General features: G+C 44.6%; 1 pseudogene; it reads left to right on the top strand.

Annotated features, from left to right (window-relative positions):
* Positions 1-2,267: 2,267 nt before the first annotated feature.
* LOC107195660 overlaps positions 2,268-21,949 on the top strand; it is a 26,057-nt pseudogene continuing 6,375 nt past the window's right edge.

Here is a 21,949-nt window from a genome sequence, read left to right as displayed (position 1 = left end):
GGAAGGTGGAAGGAAGGAAGGAGGGAAGGAAGGAGGGAAGGAGGGAAGGAAGGAGGGAAGGAAGGAAGGAAGGAAGGAAGGAAGGAAGGAAGGAAGGAAGGAAAGGAGGAAGGAAGGAAGGAAGGAAGGAAGGAAAAGAGGGAGAGAAGAAGGAAGGGAGGGAGGAAGAAAAGGAGGAAAGATGGGAGGAAGTATAGGTCTGAGCAGGCTTCCTTCTCAGAGATCTCCCAGGAGGGAGAAAATGGGAGACAAGAGCCTGATGGTCACTTATGTTTGTGTGGTGGTAGGAGGAGTCACGGTCCCCCCATTCCCACAGTAACCCCAAGGTTACCTACCTGCCTCTCCCCCTTACTTCTGCTGCTACTGCTGCTGCTGCTGCTGCTGCTGCTGCTGCTGCTGCTGCTGCTGTTTCAAGGCCTGCCCTAGGGAACTGGGTTGGGCACCCGCCTCTTCCCACACCCCTCAGGCTAAGAGTTGGGGCTGGCCAGTGTCCAGAAAGCCTCTTCTGCCACTGATATCCCCACAAGAGGCCTAGCCTTCTCCTATCCTCTTCTCTGCACCTCCTGCCTCATCAGCTGCCCAGCCCCGTGGGGAAGAGGGGACAAGTGGACAGCACAGGGCAACAGAGGGCAATGAGGGACTGCGGGGCTGTCTTATTTAAAGTGGTTGTGTATGATTCTTATACTAATTTATACAATATTAAAGGCCCTTTTCATTAAGAAATTGTCCTTTTTCCAAAATTGTGTTCACTACATTTATAAAGATCGTTCTGTGTAAATATGTCTTTATAATAAAGAGTTAAAGCTGATAATTTGCCCTTACTCTTGGAGGTCATGTTCAGGAGGGGTGTTCTTGTCCCCTGAGGTCCATGGTTGTCTCCATGCCCACATATTGCATGTGTATGGGAGTAAGCCTGCATTCCAAATGGGTTCCAGGTCAAATCACCACAAACCAATTGGCCACAAGCTCCCAAAAGGAATCTCTATGCTTAATGACCTGTTCACATAAAATTCAGTCCACTTTTAACCTTTGGCATCTATTTGGGTGTCCTAATTTTTGTGTGTGTGCCATTTAAAGGATTTTTAGAAAGCAATTTATTTAAGAACATTCTGGTTAAAAGTGAGATTTCTACTAAAAATTGTTTTGTATCCTTGGTGGGTGTCTTCTCATTTTATATACTTTTGAACACTTTGAGGACTTTTTAGCCACCAGTTTGCCTTTCTTGAAAAATGTTATGTTTCCTGCAATAAATACATTTAATAATGACTTTGTATGTATCATTTTATGTTTCACAAAGTACAGTTGCTTGATGAATGAGATAGCCTGAAAAATAAAACGCAAAGAGTTCAATACAATTCTGCCCAATCTGTCTCACTTATTCTTGCTTGTTGTCAAAATGCCCATACCTTGCAGAACAGTAAAGAACAATGGGTACATGCTAATTTGGTTAATGAACTCATTAGGTGTGCATGGGCATACATGATGCAAAGTAAAACCCAGCAAGTAGTTGGGGGTGATCAAAAAGGTGCATTCGATAAATCTTGTGGGAAATTCTACAGATTTGACAAATATTTAGTGCTAAAAACATACAATTTTAAGAAGTCTTCAGACAAACTTGCTAAAAAGTCATAAAACTGCTCGATAGGAGATAAAATAGAAAAAGTCATCCACAAGCATACAAAACGATCTCATCATAGACAAAATGCTACAGATTGTGACAGAGCAATTTAAAAATATGACATTATGTTGGAAGTGCCTCCTAAGAAAATTGGTACAAATGTCTTCTTTCAAAATTACTAATTTGACTTTTAGGCAAACTGGTTGTCAGAGTAATTGGTTTTAGTCAAGGAGTTTTGGGGTGGGTTGGCTTTATGCTGGTTCATCTGTTACCTCCCTAATTACCCCCCAAACTCTAATTTTACATGAAACCAAGGAAAAGGGGGGCAGCGGCAGGGCAGGACAACTTAATACTGACCTATAAGTGTGTAGCTCTTCAGCAGTTTATAGAGCTCTTTAAAAAATTATCAACTCATTTTATCACCCTAACAATTGGGCAACACAGACCACAATACCCATTCTACAAATGAGAAAACAGGCTCAGAGAAGTGAAGCGATTTGCCCAAAGGTTCACAGCCAGTAATGGAATCTAGAATCTGGACTTCGAATTCTAGAATGCAAACTCTTTCTATGGTACTATAGAAGGTCCCCTAATTAGAGAGCAGACTTAAGTACAAAGTATGTTGGTGTTTTCAGTAAGTGCAATAGAAATGGACGTCATGGTGTGGACTGGTGGGATTAGAGAAAGGCTAATTGAAGCTGACCAACTAACAATGACTCCTGAAGGCCCAATTGAATTTGGGTAAGTTGGCAGGAAGGAGAGCTGGGCAGTGGAGCTGCGAACATGAAGCAGGAGAAGCCACCAGGGTCCTCTGGGCACATGTAGTCAACTGGATGCTAGTGGGTAGCTGAAAGTGTGAACTCTTTGGGCGGGGGAAGAGGGGAAGGAGAGCTGGTGTCTTTCTCAGAAGATAATTAGACATCAAACCAAAAGAAGGCAGGACATGTAGGTTGCCACCCTTTGGCGATATCTTGATTCACCAGCCACAATAGAATCAGAGAAGGAGGTTGTTTTTGAAAATGCAGAGAAAAAAAAGGGGTTCACTTAACTGTTTCTAGACCATAAGTCCTGAACCTAAATGTTGTAGAAAGGAGGCAGAGAACCTGAAAAACAGCTGTGCTTCAAATCCATCTGAAATGACAGAGATTAGGGAGGCAAATAGATTCAAACCACACATGGCTTTTCAGGCCCCCAGGTGTGGTATAAAATGAGCCATAGCCACTTTGAAGCCTAACATTTCAGACTCTCCCACAATCCTTGGCTGACTTGGTACTCATAATCAGGCCTGGGCTTCTCTGCCACTGAGGGAACTATAGGACCTGGCTCAAGTGGTGTTTATATAATTCCAAAATATTCAGTCCCAAAGGTTAACTGAAATTTCTCAGTCCAAAGTTTCTTTCTGACCAGAGTGAGCCTGTGCCAGCTAACTGACAAATTGAAGGCAGAGAAGATTGACTATATTGTGCTCCTGGCCCTAGAAGGGGCTGCTTACTCAGCCAGAATTTCTCTGGAACCCCCAAATGAAGGGCCTCTCCTAGGTTCCTTTGAAAAGTCAGTTTCCCTTTGAACTGGCCAATGCTCAGAGAGGGAGCTGAGCAAGGGACTTCCCTTGCTGCTGTCTTGGACTTTAGCCAAAGGTCAGAGCTGCATCTCCAGAACATTTCCTTGAATGCTAAAATCAGGAGTCAGCAAACTTTTTCTGTAAAGAACCAGATAGTAAGGATTTTCAACTTTGTGGGCCTTTCGGTCTCTGTCCCAAGTACCCCGGTCAGCCATTGTCGTACAAAAGCAGCCATAGACAAAGAGTAAATGGATGCGGCTGTGTTCTAACAAAACTTTATTTATAAAAACAGGTTGCGGGCTACAGTTTGTCGAACCTTGTCTCACAGGAAGCATCATCAAGCCCTCGATTCAGCCCTTGAACCCTTGCCTGGGGCCCAAAGGGAAGACTTACATTCTTCAGCAAGGTCCAGAATTAAGGGAATTTAATAAATCGGTTATGAATTGGCTTCTATGTCATGTTATCTGATAATAATTATATACTAACAAAGGACTTTCTGTGGCAGGGGAAGTTGAGTCAGATCAGGGTTCAAATCCTGACGCCACAATTTACTTATCTGTGAGACCTGAAAGCCAGCATATCAATCTCAGTGAGCCTCGTTTCTGCATTGGGCAGGATATTCTGCCTACTTTTCAGCACTGTGGTTAGGCTTGAATGTAATGATGCAGGTAAAGTGTTGGGCATGGTGCCTGGACCACGGTATGAGCTTACTAGTGGGAGCTAATATTATCTCTGCTAAATCTCACTCTAACCTTGAGAAGAAGACAGGGCAGCCATCGTTATCCTCAATTTATAGATGAGTAAACAGGCTCAAGGTGGTCAAGTTGCTTGTTCAAATTCACAAAGCCACTAATTGGTGAGTCAAACCTCAAATCTGGATCTGTCCTCAACTTGGGTTGGTTGCCATGCTCCCAGAGCTAGGGGTCTGCTTCTCTGTCCTGAGTGTGCCTCAGCCACTGGAAACTTCCAATGTCCTAGACAACTCATAAGGCCTCCCTAGGGACAGATCAGATCCTCAGCCTTCCTTTTCTGTGGCAGTATTAGCTTGGGCAGAATCTGGGCTGGGATTGTAAAGCCAGATACTTCCTCCAGGAGACCTGCCTGGTTTTTGGGCTCCTTTCTACACAAGCCAGGGGCCCAGAAGCCTGAGTTCCAGTCCTGAGTTTGCTTCTGCCCAGGGATTGCAGGATGGCTTGGCAAAATCTCTCTTTGGGCCTTTCTGGGCCTTAGCCTCCTCAGTAGCCCAGGCTACTTTGAAAGTCCGATGTCTGTGTGTGTGTGTGTGTGTGTGTGTGTGTGCGCGCGCGCGCGCGTGCGTGTGTGTATGTGTATGTGAAGTATCTGCTCATGATTATGGCTTTGTTGGGGTCCCAGCAAACAGTGAGGATGCTTCAGGCCACCCTCCAGAGGGAATCAGTGCTCTGGGAGAAGAAATAGGCATATGGCAGAAAATGGGGACCTTGGCCAGTGAGGAAGGCCAGGATATGTGCATCTGCACAAGCTTCCCTTAGCCCCAAAGGCTGCTGGAATCTCCATTTAGTACTTCCACCATTGTGCAAAGCAAATGCTTTCTGATATTTCCTAGGTGTTAAAGAACTGGTAGGCTACTTGTGAGCCAGCTGAGTGGCCTGAAACTAGAAGTTTAGCACTCTGGATCCTAAACTCATCTTGGCCTGTAACTGGCTGTGTGACCCTCAGCAGGCCAGTTCATCTTTTGGGGGGTCCCAGTCCCCCCACCTATTTTCATAGGACAACATTCTTTGCTCTCCCTACCTCAGACATATTGCATCCTCGAAGATTAGAGCTGGCAAGGGCCTGGGAAGTCATTTAGTCCTCTGAGCTCATTCATTTTTATAGATGAAGGAAGTGGAATTCAGAAAGGTTAAATGGTAACTTAAAGGGACATAGCTAGATGATACTAGCAAACTTGTAGGGAGCACTTTCTATGTGCTAACCACTGTTCCAAGCACATTGCCTGTCCTGATTTCCTCAGTCCCCATCATAACTCCATTTTGTAGCTGAGAAAACTGAGGCATAGAGAGGCTAAGTTCATCTGAGGATCTTCTGCAGTATGTGAAAATGAAATGAGAGGACCAAAGTGACATTGCTTTAAAGGAAGATGAAAGCACTGTTGAAATGCCAAGCAGTCACTCAAGGGCTGCGGTCACCTCTTGGCTGTGGGGAGAGCATCATTCTGGCACCCTCAGTCTCAAGACAGCAGAAATGCTTGTGTCTCTGACTCTCTTCCTAGCAAGTGTGGGGATAGGGGCTGGTGACCTTGGTATCATTATGAGGTTTCATCCCCCTGAATCTAGGCTCCCAAACTTTCTCACAGTCTAGAGTTCCTCTCACCTCCTTCAGGAACTCCCAACTCTTCAGATGTGAGATACCACAGGGATAGAATGGGGTGGGGTCTCAGGAAAAAGGTCTCACTGCTCAGCCTCTTCCACCTCTATCCCCCCAAAGATCTCAGATGCTGCTTTCCCCGGGAATCCAATCAGATTCCCTTCCTTCCCCACTCCAAGGCGACTCTGGGCTACCCCACAGTTCAGCTCCACAATCTTCTCTATCCTCATTCCCTCCCCCAAATTGACTGTCAAATTTCAGGTCTCATGCCTTGTGAAGTTTCAAAAGTAGCTCCACCTCCCCTCAATCTATGCTAACATTTTCAGAAACCAAGCATAAGAAAATCCCACTTGGCTTGCCCCTACTTAAGGACTGATTCAAAATAATTCCCTGGACGATCAGCTAAAAAACACCTACCCTGGATAGGATACCACGTGAAAAACAGTGGGGAAGTCTTGCTCCATGCCTTGCCTATGGAATGCTCAAGAGAAAGGTGTGTGGTAAGTGTGCGATAGCCCTTTATGCCTGTGGCTGCCACAGTGCCCTCTTTTCAGCTCTCCTGGCCCCAGGAGAGGTTTAAGGAAGTGAATAGCTTTCAGGAAGCAGAAGCTGGGAAGATCTCAACCTAAGTCACCCAAAACCCATTTCCTGGATCCTCTAGTTCTTCTGGTCTCCCCAGACTTCCCTTCCCTGGCTCTCCGCCTCCCCAAATTCTCCTGAGACAGGATAGATAGCGCAGGGACACAACCCCCTCCTCCAGGATATGGCTCCAGAAATTTTTTCTTTCCTTAGAGCTCCTCCTGTTTTAGCCTAGGTGAGGAGAGATAAAAACCGGTCTTATCCAGCTTAGATGCCATCTTTGGGTAAGGCCTGACCTTTGGCTAATTATAATATCATTGTAATCGCATCTGCATTACAAATACTGAGGCTTCCATCAAGCACTTGATGGCACAACAGTTTCAGGAACATTATATAAGATAGAAAGAGTGAGAAACCAAGCTCCCAGCCTACTGGGAGGAGACAACAGGCTACATCAGTATCACATTTCTGGGCCTTGACCCCAAGAAGAACAAAAGCCCATAATTGATTCATCCTCCCATGACAAATACTCTCTCTCTCTCTCTCTCTCTCTCTCTCCCACCCGCATTACCCTCTTGAGTGTGTACTTTCACTTTAATAAACCTTGCACTTTCCAGCTTGCTGTCTGTCTTGTCATGCCCTGAATTCTTTCTGTAGGCATAAGACAAGAACCTGATCACTGGAGCTCTGAGCTCTTTGTCAACACTCCCAGTCCTCCAAGTGCCAGCTAGGGCTACCCCACCCCTCATAAAGCTGTCAGTGATGCTCCTCCAATCCTGAATATCACTAGCAGGTGATGCCTGGATGGGATCCCAGGCTCGTCTCCCTGCAATTCTATGTGCTCGCCAGCATACACTTTCTTATAACCACGATGGAGGTGACAATGCCCACAGTGATGACAGAGGAATCTAATGATCATACCTTTCAGCACAGGATCCGGAGACAAAAAAATCCTGACTCCTCCAAGTACCAAGCCTGAATTGCTCACTTCACCTTTCTGGGCCTCAGTTTTATTGTTTCCAAAATGGAAATAATAATCCCTAGCTTCCTCACAGACTTGTAGTGAGACATAAGTGGTTTCTGAAGTTAAAATGTTTGGATGCATGTATGAAAAGGGGAGAAAAATGCCTACCTCAAAGGGTGTCCAGTTTTCATGTGAAAGTCCTTTGTCATCTGCAAAAGGCTATAGAAATTCATTTCTAAACATTCAAGAAATGCGTACTGAGTGCCTACTGTGTGCTACTATGTATTCCTTACAACCATGTGAGAGAAACCAGATGTTATTCCAAAATCACAAAGCAATGTCTGACTGGGCTCTAGGAAGTTTATTATAGAGAGAGCCCAAGACCTAGTTTACCAAGGGGGTCAGAGAAGCTTTCTTAAGTGGGAGCTGAGACCTCAAGGTGAGTAGATTTTAAGCAGGAAAAGGAAAGTCCTGGCAGAGGGAGCATAGGGCTTGAGTCTAAGCACTAAAGAGATAGGGAGCAGATATGATTTAAACCCACTTCACAGACAGGAAGCAGGCCCCAGAGGGCTGTGACTTGCAGAATGAGAGATTCCGTTCAACTCCTATGTGCTGGCTGATTCCCTTCCAGGCTCTCCCTTGACTAGGCAGAACTAGAGCAGGGCTCTCTATGGTAACTAAGACATCCTCTCCTGATAACCTGCCCAATAGTCTATCGATTTCACCAGCTGGCAGACTGGGGCTGAGCCTCCCGCTTCCACAGGAGTGGGTGGCTGGGTGCCCCTAGGCCAGCCAAGCTGGTCAGGTACTTTGAAATCTTAGAAGTTCCACTTTCCTTGCACTCTGCCTTCCCTTCTCCTCCAGGCCTTTCAGGCTTTGGGTGAAATTCAGAGTGGTGTGAGAGGCTGTCCTCTGCTGGCAGAGCCTGGGAACTGCAGGGACTTCTTACTGCCTGTGCTAAGCCTAGGACTGGAGCACTGAAGGGAAGCTCCTAAAATCACCTCATGTGTCTTATTCTACAGGTGTGAGGAAGAGCAAAGACTAGGATGTGTGTGGAGGGCCATCGATTGGAGTTAGTCAAAATAGACTCTTTTAGTTGTTTCATTTGAGAGATTCTGAGTCCGTGAATGATTTTGTGGGTGTGAGAGTATGTCTCATGCATGAATTGAGATGGGGTGAGGGTGTGTCTACAGGTCATGGATATAGATGGGCTCTGTATGTGTGAACACTGACTAGGCGAGTATGTGTATTTCCATTGTATTAAGTGTGCATACTAAGTGCTTGTGCATAGTATGTGGGTGGGGGAGGGAGAGAAGATGCCACCCAAGGGTCCCTAGTGTGATGTTCTCTAGCTTGTGGCTGCAAAGGGAAGCAACTGGTTCTCTGAGTCCAGGCTAGGCTCTGTCTGTGTCCATGCAAGATGGTCCCAAGTTGTCTGACTTCCAAAGAGCACTTCTTTATTCCACTAGTTTTGAGAAAATCTGATTTCTGCATTTTCTCATGGCAGAGGCCTAAAGGAATTTTCCTTTCACAGCTGAGGCTCAATCCAGGGCTGCTCCTTTCCTCTGTGTGTTAGTAGCCCCTTCCTGGGTGTTTCTGGCCAGCAAACATTCTGATTAGTTGGTGCCCACACCATGCTGGTCATTAAAGATTTTCAATGTCACCCCTGTTCATCTCCCACACTCCCAGGTAATATATATATTCTAACCTGGAGCTTCGGAAGAGTATAAGTTGGGGTATTATTCATGTTCTCAAGCCTAACAGAAAGTTGTTTTTTTTTTTTTAACAGCCCTTCTTCATCACCTCTTCAAATGACATGAAAACACTAGTCTACCTTACTAGTCTCAGCAAGCAAAATCCTTTGTCCAGGCCATTAGCCATCAGATAAATATTTGAGCCATTAAGTTGGGAGCAGAAAAGTCAGAATGGAGTCTAATGACTCCCTTGAACTTTCCCCTAAAGCTTAGCTTTCTGAGTAAGTTCAGAGGGATGGGAATGCTGGTGAATTCAAGTCAAGGTTAAAGTACGTGCTCAAGAGCAGGCCTAGCCTTGTCCTTTGCCCATGGGCGGGGCATACCAGTCACACCCAAAGCATTTCTAGGAAAGACCCTCTTCTGTTCCCTAGCCTTTGGGCTCAGCTGCTCCTTGGAAAAATGCAAAGAGCAGAGAGCTGCTTTCCACAGGTCACTGCAGGGAAGGGCTCCTCTTCTGCTCACTGAAGTGCTTGCCCCTTCCAATTGCTGTTCTACGCATAAGCTGACCCTGAAGACTGTGAGGTAGTGTGATAGAGGGGAAACTTTCATCTCACTTCTGCCACTTGGTAGCTGTGTCACTTTTCCCCTTTGAGCTTCACTTCCTTTATCTATAACATGGGGGTGATCATTGTACCTCTTGCATTGTCTTGAAGCTCAATTAAGACACTGAATTAGAAAACACTCTGAAAAGGAAACTATTGCTGGAAGCATGCAAGGGATGAGTGCAAAGCTCTAAGATGCTCCCATCAGCAAGCTCTCCAGCAGGACAGTCTTGCCCTTGCCAGAATCCTTTTTATATCCCCAGAGTGTTCAGGAAGACATAACTAACAGTCATACAGAAGCCCAGGGTTGAGCCATCATTAGATAATGCAAGCTAATATTTATTGAGCACTTATTATATGCTAGATAATATTCTAAGTGCTTTTCATATACTCATTTAATACTCACAATAACCTCATGAAGTAGAAACTCTTATCACCCCCATTTTACAGACAAGAAAACCAAAACTCAATAAACTTAAATTGCCAAAAGTCACACAGCTAGTCCATTGGGCCAAGATTTGAAGCCTGGCAGTCTGGCTCTAGAATCTGTGCTTTTAGTCATTGTGCACTATGATCTCTATACGATTTGCATTGAGCAGGTTTTTTGGTCTCTGTGTGCATACCGTCAATGATGGGGAGTTCATTATTTCCTAGAGTAGCTTGTTTTGACTTCACACAGCAGTGACTGCTAGAATCTTCTCATATGTCTGGCCAAAGCTTTGGTTATTCAGACCACACAAAAATTCTGATTCCCTGAAGACCCAAGCAGGGGTAGGCTGAAAACAGGAGACTATAGAAAGCAAACATTGTCCCCTTGCTTTCCCCTGACACACAGACTCCCTGATCCCATTCCCTTTAGCATGCTAACACTTTCTCCTCAAATGGAGATTGAAACAGGAAGTAAGATGGTTCCTCCCTCCTCACTATTTCTCTTTCAACTGAGGAGAGTGAGTGAGCAGGTGATCCCATAGTTAGAGCCTAGTGCATTGTGTATGAACTCATTGTATTAATAGGCCCTCAATAAATGCTGAATGAATGACCGAATGAATTGATGGACAAGTGAATTAAGGGCAGGCTCACAGCCTCTTTACCTGGCAACTTCATTCTCTTGGAGGAGTTAATATTTCGCATCATGCTTTACGATCCTTAAAAGCAACACTTCCATGGTAACAAAGCATAGCTTTGCCACTCTACAGGGCCTGATTCCTTCCTGTCACACTGACTGAGTTCACTCTAGAAAAGATCCTAAATTACCTTGAGTGTCCAAGGAGTAGGTCACACTATCCATTGGGAGGCCAATGGGCACTGCCTTGGGCAGATCCCCCAGCACACATCTCTTCAGGGAAGTTCCCAGGCTGATCGACCTTGCTGGGGTTTCCATGGTAACAACACTAGGCTAATGGGTTGCCAGGGTGATGGTGTGCTACTGCTAAGATTGCACAAGATGGGACCACACACAAGGCCACTGAGTTGAAAATATGTTAATAACACGTTTCTGAGTCTCCATGGCAACAACACTCAAGCACTGGATAGGCTTTGTCCCAAATACAGATTACCTACTCTCCACACTCAGCAAGAATGCCCTGGAAGGTGGGCCACTGGTCCAGTGTCCTGGAAGCGTGGCCCCTGCCATTGCCTCTGTAGAAGAAGAGCCAGCCAGGGCTTGTTCCTCCTCTGAGGTCCCCTTTCTGTCCCAGGCTTTCTCACTATATTGCTCCTTGAGGTGTTTGGCTGAAGCAGCCTGTGTTTGAGTAGTTGGGACTGTCAGGTAGAAGGGCTGGGGCAGAAAGAGGGCTCAGGCTGCTTGACATGGGAGAAAATGGAGTTTGGGCACATTTCTGGTCAGGGACATCTTTTGCTGTGGCTGCTCCTAGGTCATGAGGCTCATGCACTCTGGGGCTGAGGAAGCAGCCAAGGAACCATCTTCCACTAGCAAAGCCAGGAGCATGGGGCCAAAGTTTTCAAACTACTTTTAAATCTGTGGCACATATGATGTCCATTGAAGGAGGATTAGAGGCCCAGAGCCTCACCCATTCAGTGTTATCCCTCTCCCCACCACAGTGTCCCCCAAAGCACCTAGGCTTCTGTGGAACGTAATCTGGCAAAACCTCTGGCCTAGCCAAGTCCCTCATGGTCCATATGGAGAGGCTAACTGGGAACCAGAGGGCAGATAACTTTCCCAAGGTCTCATAGACAGTTATTAGTACAACCAGACTAAACTCCAGGACTTTCATGTTGGTAGAGCTACTACCAATAAACCAGAGTGTTATAAACTTCTGGGTGACCTCAAACTTGGGGTCTTCGAATTCTGAAAGACAGCTGGGACTTCTGTTATAATAAGGATCTGGAGAGGAGAGAAGGTTCCATTGTGCAGGCAGGCAAAAATGTTTAGAATGGAGTTTCCAGATTGACATTTTTGAGCACTTACTATGTATTAGACATTTCGCTAGAACATGCTGTCTGTGCTAGATTTCATCTTTTTTTTCTTTATAACAAGCTATTTAGATAGGCATGATTATCTTGATTTAGCAGATGAGAAACCAGAAGCTTCAGGGGTTGACTGAAGCCCGAGTCTATTAAACATTCAGCATCTCTTCAGCAGGGATACCTCTGGACTAGCCGCAGAGAGGATTCTTGGATGAATGCTGACCCATGGCCTATCTCTGGTGACATTGAGCTGAGGTAGATGGATGCATTCAAAACATTAAAGACACCTCACCCCCCACAACTAATATCCATATCTAACTCTGCCTCTCCCAAGGTGACTGCAGGGTACATTCAATCTTGAAGGCTGGGCATGTATTATTTCTTCACAACCTCACACAGCTGCTGACCACAACAGGCAGAACATCTTGTGAGCTGGAATGGGGGAGGTGATTTCCAGTTGCCACAGAAACTCGGGCAGGTGTCATGAACACCAAGTCTGTTAAGTGGAAGGTCTGGGGCAGCAGAAGGCACAGTTGCCTCACCTGTTGGTGGGCCTGGTGGGTATAGCCCTTCTTTGGCTGCCCCAGGAACTGCCGAGTGTGGGGGCTGCCTGCCAGAAACTTTCCCGGGACTTCATTGGGCCTTGAAGGGCACTGAGCTCTCACAGGTTCCACCCTTCCCCCTAGATACCTGTACCCTCCTTTGGACTCCATCTCTCCTATAAGATCATTTTCCTTCCAACCCTGCCTACCTCACACCTTTCCTCTATTGCACAACTCCCTTCCATCACTGGATGCTTGTTTGCATTTGCTCTTGCTGCAGTGGAGAGTACACTGGACCAGGAGTCATAACATTGACTCTGGGTCCCAGCTCTGTGACTCATTTGACGGTGTGTTCCTTGGCAAGTCACTTAACGTCTCTGAGCCTCAGTTTCCCTCTCTGGAAACTGGGCTGTGATGAGAATCAAAGAAGATCCCAGCTACAAGTGTCAAGTTCTTTGGGAAATAGTCTCTGGAGCACTAGCTTGGGTTTGGATTAGACTTAGATTTGATACCTCTTCGGTACCCCCATAGCCCTCTCACTGTCTCCCTATTGGCCCCATCACACCACAGAGTGACTGTTTGCTAGTTGTTCTCACTCTCTAGACAGTGAGCTCCGTGACTGCAGGGACAGGCTTGAATGGGCTTGAATCAACTCCTTTACACTCTGCTTAGAACTCCTGCCTTAGCTATACAAGTCATTTCTTAGTATTGAGTCTCCTTCAAACTATGGCTCTCTTCCTTGGCCAGTCATTAGCTCTGTGATCTTGCACCAAACCTGTCTCTCTTCTGTACTTCAATTTCCTTATCTGAAAAATGAGGCTCCGGAAGGTCTCTGAGAACCCTTGTAGCTCAGGTGATCTGCGAGTTGTCACTGGCTCCTTGTCTCAGGGTCGGGGTAACTTGTGTGTGTCCTGGAGCTCACAAAGGACAGGGTTTGGGTTGCCTGTCTGCCAGGAGAGATACAGCTACCCAGAGTCTCAAGGTGCTCTAGGTCTCCTAGGGAAGGGCTAAGCCCATGGTGGCAGATGAGGTGGGGCCTGAGGCAGGGATTCACAGGAGGGACATCGTCATCTCCCCAGTGAGTTTCTAAATGTTACCCAAAGTGAGCCAAGCTACAACTGAAAGGGGAAGACAGGCGTTGGCGAGGCTTGATAAAAGCAACTGTCTGGATCTCACTGCGGCCTTCCAAGCCTAGAATGAAACTCTCACTGGGCTTGTCAGCTGCCTGCAGAGCCAGTGACACTGAGTGGCTAGAAGAGGAAATCCTTCTTCCAGTCCCCTGGGGATGAGGAGAGATCCTCAACTTCACAGGCACAATGGAATCAGGTTGGTTCCTGAGCAGTGGAAAAGCATGATGAAAGTGTTGGGGCTTAGTGAAGCACCAGCACTGGACTTGAAATGCTGGGGTACGGGATACTGAATTCCAGTCCTGGTTTAGATATTTGCTATATGACCTTGGGAAAGCCACTTTCCATCTCTGCACCTGTTTCTTCATCTGTAAATGGGACGATGCTATAATCTGCTCTTCCAACCTCACTGAGTTTACATGAGAATTAAATAAGAATATATTTGTAAAAGTGCCTTTAACCTACAGTGTGCTATACAAATGTTCAGCGGTAGATGGCAGGATGCCCTTCCTTCTGTCTTAGGGGTCTGGCTTCACACTGGCTCCTTCCCCTTGGTCTTTAACCCATTTCTCATTTACCCCAAGAATAATCGCCAGTGGCACTTAAAGCTGCAGCGTTTACCCAAGATAACTCACAGATCATAGTCCTAATCTTACCTCCAAAGTTTGCCACGAAATATCTCACTTTTGTTATTATTTTCATATCACTCTAGTATATCGATAGTCTTTAGAAACAAACGACATCATTCTATTTACAGCATTCTGTTTTTAGTAGTGGTATTTCCATTTACAAAATACAGTAATTCTCGATTGCTGAAAACGTCAAATCCTAGAAAACAGCATTCCTACATGTGATGTTAACTTCGTTCTCAGACAGTTGTTAACTGAAATTTCATTTGATGAGTCTGATTTTTTCAAAATAGACGATTCTGATTATTTTTTGGATAGTGCTTCAGAAGACTATATGATCCGGCCTCCATCCAATTTGGAATCTGATGGAAATAGTCCTACATCAGCTGGCTTAGGTCATACTTTGAAATGGTCAACTTGTGTTATGATTCTATATCAAAGGTATAAATTTACCAGCAAATCTGGCAGAAAAGTTGATGTCAGTGATACCACTGACCCACTGCAGTATTTTGAACTGTTCTTTACTGAGGAATTAGTTTCAAAAATTGCCAGTGAAATGAATGCCCAAGCTGCTTTGTTGGCTTTAAAGCCACCTGGTCTGAAATGGATAAATGGAAAGACACTGACAATGACGAACTGAAAGTCTCTTTTTGCAGTAATGTTATTGTGAAGTATTGTGCAGAATCCTGAGCTAGAGATGTTTCTTCTATATCTGCTGGTCAATCAAAGGCCCAGATTTTATTGCAGAAGATCAAACCTGTGTTCGACTTTTTTGTAAATAAGTTTTCAACTGTATGTACTCCAAATGGAAACACTGCAGTCAAAGAATCACTGATGCTGTTCAAGGGGCAGTAACTATGAAGCAGTAGTACATCCCGACAAAATAAGCACGATTTGGTCTCAAATTATGTGTATTTTGTGAAAGCCAATCTAATTATATGTGGAATGAACTTGTTCACACAGAGCTCCGTATGAATTTGAAAGATTCAGCTGATGGTCTGAAATCGTCATGCATTGTTCTTGTCTTAGTCAGCGACCTTCTTAGCCAAGGATATTGTGTCTTCCTCGATAACCTTTATACATCTCCCATGCCTTTCAGAGAATTACATCAAAACATGACTGATGCAGTTGGGATAGCTCATTTGAACAGAAAACAAATAGAAAATGATCTGAAAAAAGGATTGCAAAGGGAAGAACTGTAGTCAAATTCTATGGTGAACTCATGGCACTGAAATGGTGTGATAAGAAGGAGGTGACAATGTTGTCAACATTCTACAATGATATTGTGATCAAAGTAAACAACAGAAATGGAAAGAAAACTAAGAAGCCATGTGTCATTGTGGATTATAATGAGAATATGGGAGCAGTGGACTTGCCTGATCAGACACTCACTTCTTACCCAACTGAGAGCAAAAAGCATAAATTTCGGTGTAAGAAATTCTTTCGCCACCTTCTAAACATTACAGTGCTGAATGCCTACATCCTGTTCAAGAAGGACAATCCTGAGCACACGATCAGCCATGTGAATTTCAGACTGACGTTGATTGAAAGAATGCTGGAAAAGCATTACAAGCCAGGGCAGCAATGTCTTTGTGCTCTGATGATGTCACACCTTTTTGCCTGTCTGGAAGATATTTCCCCAAGAGCATACCACCAACATCAGGGAAACAGAATCCAACCGGTCACTGCAAAGTTTGCAGCTTGCGCAATGACAAAGATGGCAAGAAGGTCCAGAGAGAAATGCTGTATTTTTGTGTGGAACGTGATATTCCTCTTTGTGTCTTTCTATACTTTTAAATTTACCACACACACAAAAAAAGGTTAAATATTGATCAGCATATACATTTCTGTTACATTAGGATTAGAGACAAGTTCTGTTCAGAAATAACTACAAGAACAGTTTTTATATTTTATTTTCACATTGAAAACCAGTCAGATTTGCTTCAGCTTCAAAGAGCGTGTTTATGTAAAAATAAATTACCACTTTTCTTTTCTGAATGGGAAATGGGTTAAATGTGCTTGAAGTTTCCCTATCTCTCCACTGACATGTCTCTTCACTGACATACACTTTACTTTCATCGCCAAAGATCTGAGACAAATGGTCTCTGCCAGATACCTTCATTTTCTCAGCCCATCGCCCATCTTCCTACTCCTGCTCTCTAGCTTTCACCCTCTACCCCTCCTCATCCTCCATCCTCTTTGATGTCTTTGCAGGCATTTGATCCCATTGATCTTATACCCACCTAAGTTCTTTAGTTTCTGTGGTAGGCAGCCTCTATGATGATCCTCATGATCCCTGTCTACTGGTATTCTCACTCTTGGCTAATCCTTCTCCTAATGCATGGGCTGGGCACAGTGACTTGCTTCACACAAATAGAATACTGCAAAGGTGATAGGCTGTCATTTCCAAGATTAGGTTGTAAGACTGTGACTCTCATCTTTCTCACATTCTCTCACCATCTTTCAATTTGTGCTTTGGAAGCTGGTTGCTATGTTGTGAGCTGCCCTATGGAGAGTTCCACATGTCAAGGAAATGCAGGTGACTGAGAGCTGGCAAGGAATGAGGCTGTCAGTCCAACAGCCAGTTAGCTCCTGAAGGTCCCTGCCAACAGCCTCTTGAATGAACTGGAAGAGATCTTCCCCTACTTGAGTCGTGAGATGCTTGCAGCCTGGGATGACACCTTGAGTGCAGCCTGAGAAAAATCCCGAGATAGAGGGTCCACACCCCATTTCTCATCCACACAAACCACCAGATAAATGCTCATTGTTTTAAGCTGTTAAGGTTTGGGATAACTCGAAAAGTGCAAATCATTGCTGTTATTTTCCAGCCATTTGGGCTATGCGGCTAACCAAATATCGCCAGGGAGAAAACTGGTTGGGCCCAGCTTTATGAATAAGACACAATGAACTCAATAGATATGGTTTGTTCCCTATAGCCTGGGAATTAATGATCCCAGACATACAGGTGGAGGCGAGCAGAAATAATCACTTATTATCTGTGTGCCTAGCACCAGGAAGCATTGCATCGCACTCCGCGGAAGCAGAAAATGCATCCACAAATTCAAACAACCTAAATTTATTAATAGGGAAATGGACACAAAAATTGGGGCATAATTACACAATGAAATGCTATAGAGTCAAATTAAAAGAACTATACATTTCAGCATGATAAATATCAAAAAACCTAGCATTGAGCAAAAAAAAAACCAAAAACAACAAGTTACAAAAAGATATGTACATAGTATCATTTATATAAAATTTAAACACTCATAAAGCAGTCTTAGAAATTATTTATAGACCTAATGCAACGTAAAAGCATAAAAACAGGTCTCTCTCCTGAGCTCTAGACTCATGTACCCAACTGCCCATTCACGTTTCCATTTGGATGTCAGATAGTCATCTCAAGCTTAATATAGCCATAACTCAGTGTCTGGTTCTCTGCAGTCCCCTGTCCCTGCCACTGAGTAAATACCTGATTCTTTCCTCCCTGCAGTAAATGGCAATAAATGCCAAATCCAAAGTGGCTCAGGTAGAAACTTTTTGATTCTTCTTTCTTTCACATCCACACTCATCCGCCTCCCGCCCCACCATCAAATGTATCAGCAAATTCTGTTGACTCTATATTCAGAGTATATCTAGATTCTGCCCATGTCTCATCACATTCACCATTACCACTGTGGCCTAAGATACCATTACCTTTTACCTGGATGATTTCAAGAGGCTCCTAACTGGTATCCTTGTGTCTGCCCTTACCCCCACACCACAGACTATTATCAATACAACACCTGAAATAATCCTTTACGATATAAATCAGGTCACATCAGGCCTTTGCTCAGAACAATCTGGGAGCTCCCATCTCCCTCATTACAATGGCAAATAAAGCCCTTATAAGATCTGGCTTCTACAACATCTCCAGGCTCACCTACTACTGCTTCTCCTTTAAGTCCTCCATTACAAATATATTGGCCTCCTTGTTATTTCTTGCTTATTCCAGGCACATTCCTGCCACATGGTCTTTGCATTTGCTACTCTCTTGTTTTGGAACGTTCTTCTCCTGGATATCAGCATGGTCTACTCCTTCACATCCTTCAGTATTTAGTTACATGTCACTTTTTCAGTCAAGCCTTCCCCACTCACCACATTTAAAATTGCAAACCCTCTCCATACTCGCTTTTCCTCTTTCATCCCTCATTTTTTATCCATAGCTCTTATCACCATGTCTCATAATATACATTTTACTTGTCTATTATACTCATCTTCCCACACTGGAATGTAAACTCCAGGAGAGCAGGGCTTTTTTTCTGGTATGTTCTGTACTGTATTCCCAGTGCCTATGGGCCTGACACATAGTAGCTGGGGGTGGATGGGTGGGGACAGCTTCCACCCAGGAAGATTCATCTATTGTCAGGGAAGGTTTTCTGGAAGAGTCTCAGTCCATGCCCACAGCAAAAGTAGCTTCTGGCCCTGCCACACCTGACAGCTTCCCTGGAAGAATGGATTGGATGGGAGTATACATATAAAGCTATATGCAAAACTGTATGGAAATAAATAAGATTGGAAATAGGAGTGTAGCTATGTGTGTGTGTGTGAATGTAGGGTAACTGTGTGTATATGCTCAGGAGAGAGAGAGGAAAGATGTCCTTCTGGGGCCTTTAGGGTGAGCCCATGAAAGAGTCCTAGTTAGCCCCTCTGATTGATCTTTGGCCTCTAGCAGGTGTACTTGTGTTGCCAGCCTAGCCAGGCACTCTCAAGCAGTGTCCCTTGAGGGGCTAGGAGTGCTGGTGACTATTCGGCCAAACATCTCTGAGGGGGTGGGAGGCTAGCTTCAGGCATTTCCCCTCATGAGCCAAAGGAATGTTGAAGAAACCCAGAGAACAATGGGGAGCTGAGAGCTCCTCAGTGGACCTATGACGTGAACCCTGAGGGCGCGCACAGCTGCCTGCCAGAACTTGGGACAGGGGAGAGGTGTTGATGCGGATACAGAGGAGCCTCAAGATCCGTGAAGGAGGAAGCAGGAAGCATCTGGGGATGACACTGATAGGCATTTCCTGCCTCAGGATGCCCTCCCGCTTTCTTCACTGCCGCTGCAGCTGCACAAGCAAAAGCTGCAACTTCTCTCTGGCTCCAAATGGCCATCCTAGACTTTGGAAGCTGTAGGGCCTCAGTCAACCCCCACTCCCAGCCTCCCTCTCTGTACCTGAGGAAGAAAGTCTGCTCCTGAAACACACAGCAAGGTGCTCTTTGGGCCTGAAGGAAAGCTGGGCTAATTTAAGATGATCATCTATAGCTCTTTCTCCGCCTGAACCTAGGCTTATGCTTCTTTTGCACAAAGTGGGGCTGGTTCTGAGGGTTTTGGGTCTGGAAGATGTGACTGTCCTCTCGCCCTTCCACTGTGACCCACACCAATATGGTCTTGCTGGCTATCGCTCAGCCTCAATGTCTTCTGTCAATGCCTCAGTGAACAACATCAGGTTCCAGAAGCCTTTCACTCTGGATAGCTTATCCCACCTTGGTACCCTGTTCCAGGACTTCTCAAGCTATTTGCACTACAACACACTCTAAGCATGCTCCCATTGACATACTCAGATCATGATACCTCCTCACCCCAAATTTGTAGTCATCATGACCACACCTATAAGTGATCCTCAATTGTTGCTCAGGAGTTCCACATAAGGAAGAGAGGCAAGGGATCGTGTTCAATTTCCAGCACAGAAGCTATAATCCCACCTTTCCTCTCCCATTTAAGAAGGCCTACTGGAGTGAAAATGGCATTGTTCTAGGGGGAACTTGACTCTATTCTTATGTATAATAGGAATAATCCTGAATCCAACCTGGTTTATAATAAAAAGTAACTCATTTGTGAATTCGGTACTTTATTAGTAATAAAGTACTTTGTAACCAATCTGCCTAACTCTGTTGTTGACAGAAATGGCCCCATCCAGAGCTTGCTCTGAAATTTGATTGCCTAAGAGGGGTCCCAATGAGTGGCCCTCCCCTGGATATCTCAGCCGGGATGGAGGTGACTATAGGTACAGATGGCAGGTTGTACCAGGGGCAGCACCCAGGTTGTGTACACAGCAGTATCAGCTTGTTTCAAGCCACCTTGAATGCTGGAAAGCAGCCTGCTGCTCACCACTCTTTAGGTACACATCATAAAGCTAGAGTCCATTCAGACAGGGCCAGCAGACAGGATCCAGGCTCAGAAAGCTGTGGGGCCTGAAGACCAAAGATGAGGACACACTTCAGGAGATTCATGAGAGAAGTACAGACACAGGGAGCCCTTCAATGAGAGAGAACATAGGTCTCTGCTGTCCAAAATAGCAGCCACATGTCACTGTGGAACACTTGAAATGTGGCTAGTGCAAAACAAGATGCACTGTCAGTATAAAACACACTGGAATTTGAAAACTTAGTATAAAAAATGTTAAATATATCATTAATAATTTTCATATTAAATATATGTAGAGATGACAATATTTTTGATATATTGGGTTAAATAAAATATGTTATTAAATATATAATTACAAAGGGGCACAAAGACACTTCTGGGGGTGATAAGTATGTTCGGTATCTCGATTGTGAGGATGGTTTCACAGGTATATACATATGTCAGAACTTAAATTACACACCTTAAATATGTTCAATTACTTATGTCAATTATACCTCAATTATGTTAAAAAATTCTTTAGTAACTCCCTCATTATTACCTGAGAGGATTAAATGGAACTAATTATACCTGTTTATATTTCCTATATGGTTATTAGAAAGTTTAAAATTACATATGCAGCTTACATTATATTTCTATTGAACAGTACTCATCTAGTGATTCTAGTGTATTTTACAGACCATGAAACTGAGGCCCAGAGAAGGAGAAAGAGCTTGCTCATGTAATGAGGTGGAGAAAATCTCATTATTTAATAAGAATCCACAGGGCAAGAACTATCTGTGTTGGTAAAAAAAAAAAAAAAAAAAACCACAAATAAATAAGTTCTTGACCTTCGCACCATTATTAGGTACCAAGGCTTTGGGGAGAGGAGGGAGAATTTGGAGCAACCTCAGAAGCCCTTGGGTTAAAGAGTAAGGAGCAGAGGGGAAGGGGGACAGAGGAGCTGGAGAGATGGAAAAAGTCTATGAGCTGTGTGTAATGTGACCTCTTCCCCAAGACTCCATCCACCAAAGACCTTCAGTAAACTGCTCTCATTTTTTGGTGGGAATTGAAGAAGGCTCTAGGTTTCATGCTTTGGTCAGTGTGGTGAAAGCAGAGACCATACCCAAAGCTGCAGGAACCTGGGTGGCACAGGAGGATTCCTTATTCCTCTATCCCAAGAAATTCACGAATACCTTGAACAAGGCTCTTGACTTACATGAATCATGGCACAGGGGTAGACGGGGGGCTCAGAACAATGTCATTTAGATTTCAAGGGGCAGACAGGACCTTGTAACTCAGGGATACACTAGTATGATAAGATTTTAAAAGTTAAGAAGAATATGATCAGAGTGACCTAGCTTTATTTCTCTCTTCCCACATCTTAATTCAGCAATTGAACCAAAAAGATTAAGGAAGCCTTTACTATGTGCAAAGCCGACCTCTACCCCCACCATGCTAGGTGCTGTGAAGTATACAAAATATCCATGGTCACTTGAAGCTCACAGAGTAGTCATTTTAGCAAGAGATAGCATAGGCATAGGCAAAAACCAAAAATCTGAGAGTAGAGTAGTTAAAGGTGAATGGGAGAGCTTGGAGCCACCAAGAAAACATCTCAGCACCCTAGTAGGGCTCAACTCCAGCCTCAATGGATGATAGACATGACTCAAGAAGGTAATAGGTGTGTCCATAATCCCTGGCCAGGGGAAAGGAGG

The sequence above is a fragment of the Pteropus alecto genome, unplaced genomic scaffold (genome assembly GCF_000325575.1).
Source record: "Pteropus alecto unplaced genomic scaffold, ASM32557v1 scaffold85, whole genome shotgun sequence".
In the NCBI taxonomy this organism is placed as follows: domain Eukaryota; kingdom Metazoa; phylum Chordata; class Mammalia; order Chiroptera; family Pteropodidae; genus Pteropus; species Pteropus alecto.
This window is presented reverse-complemented; position numbering and strand designations above follow the sequence as displayed.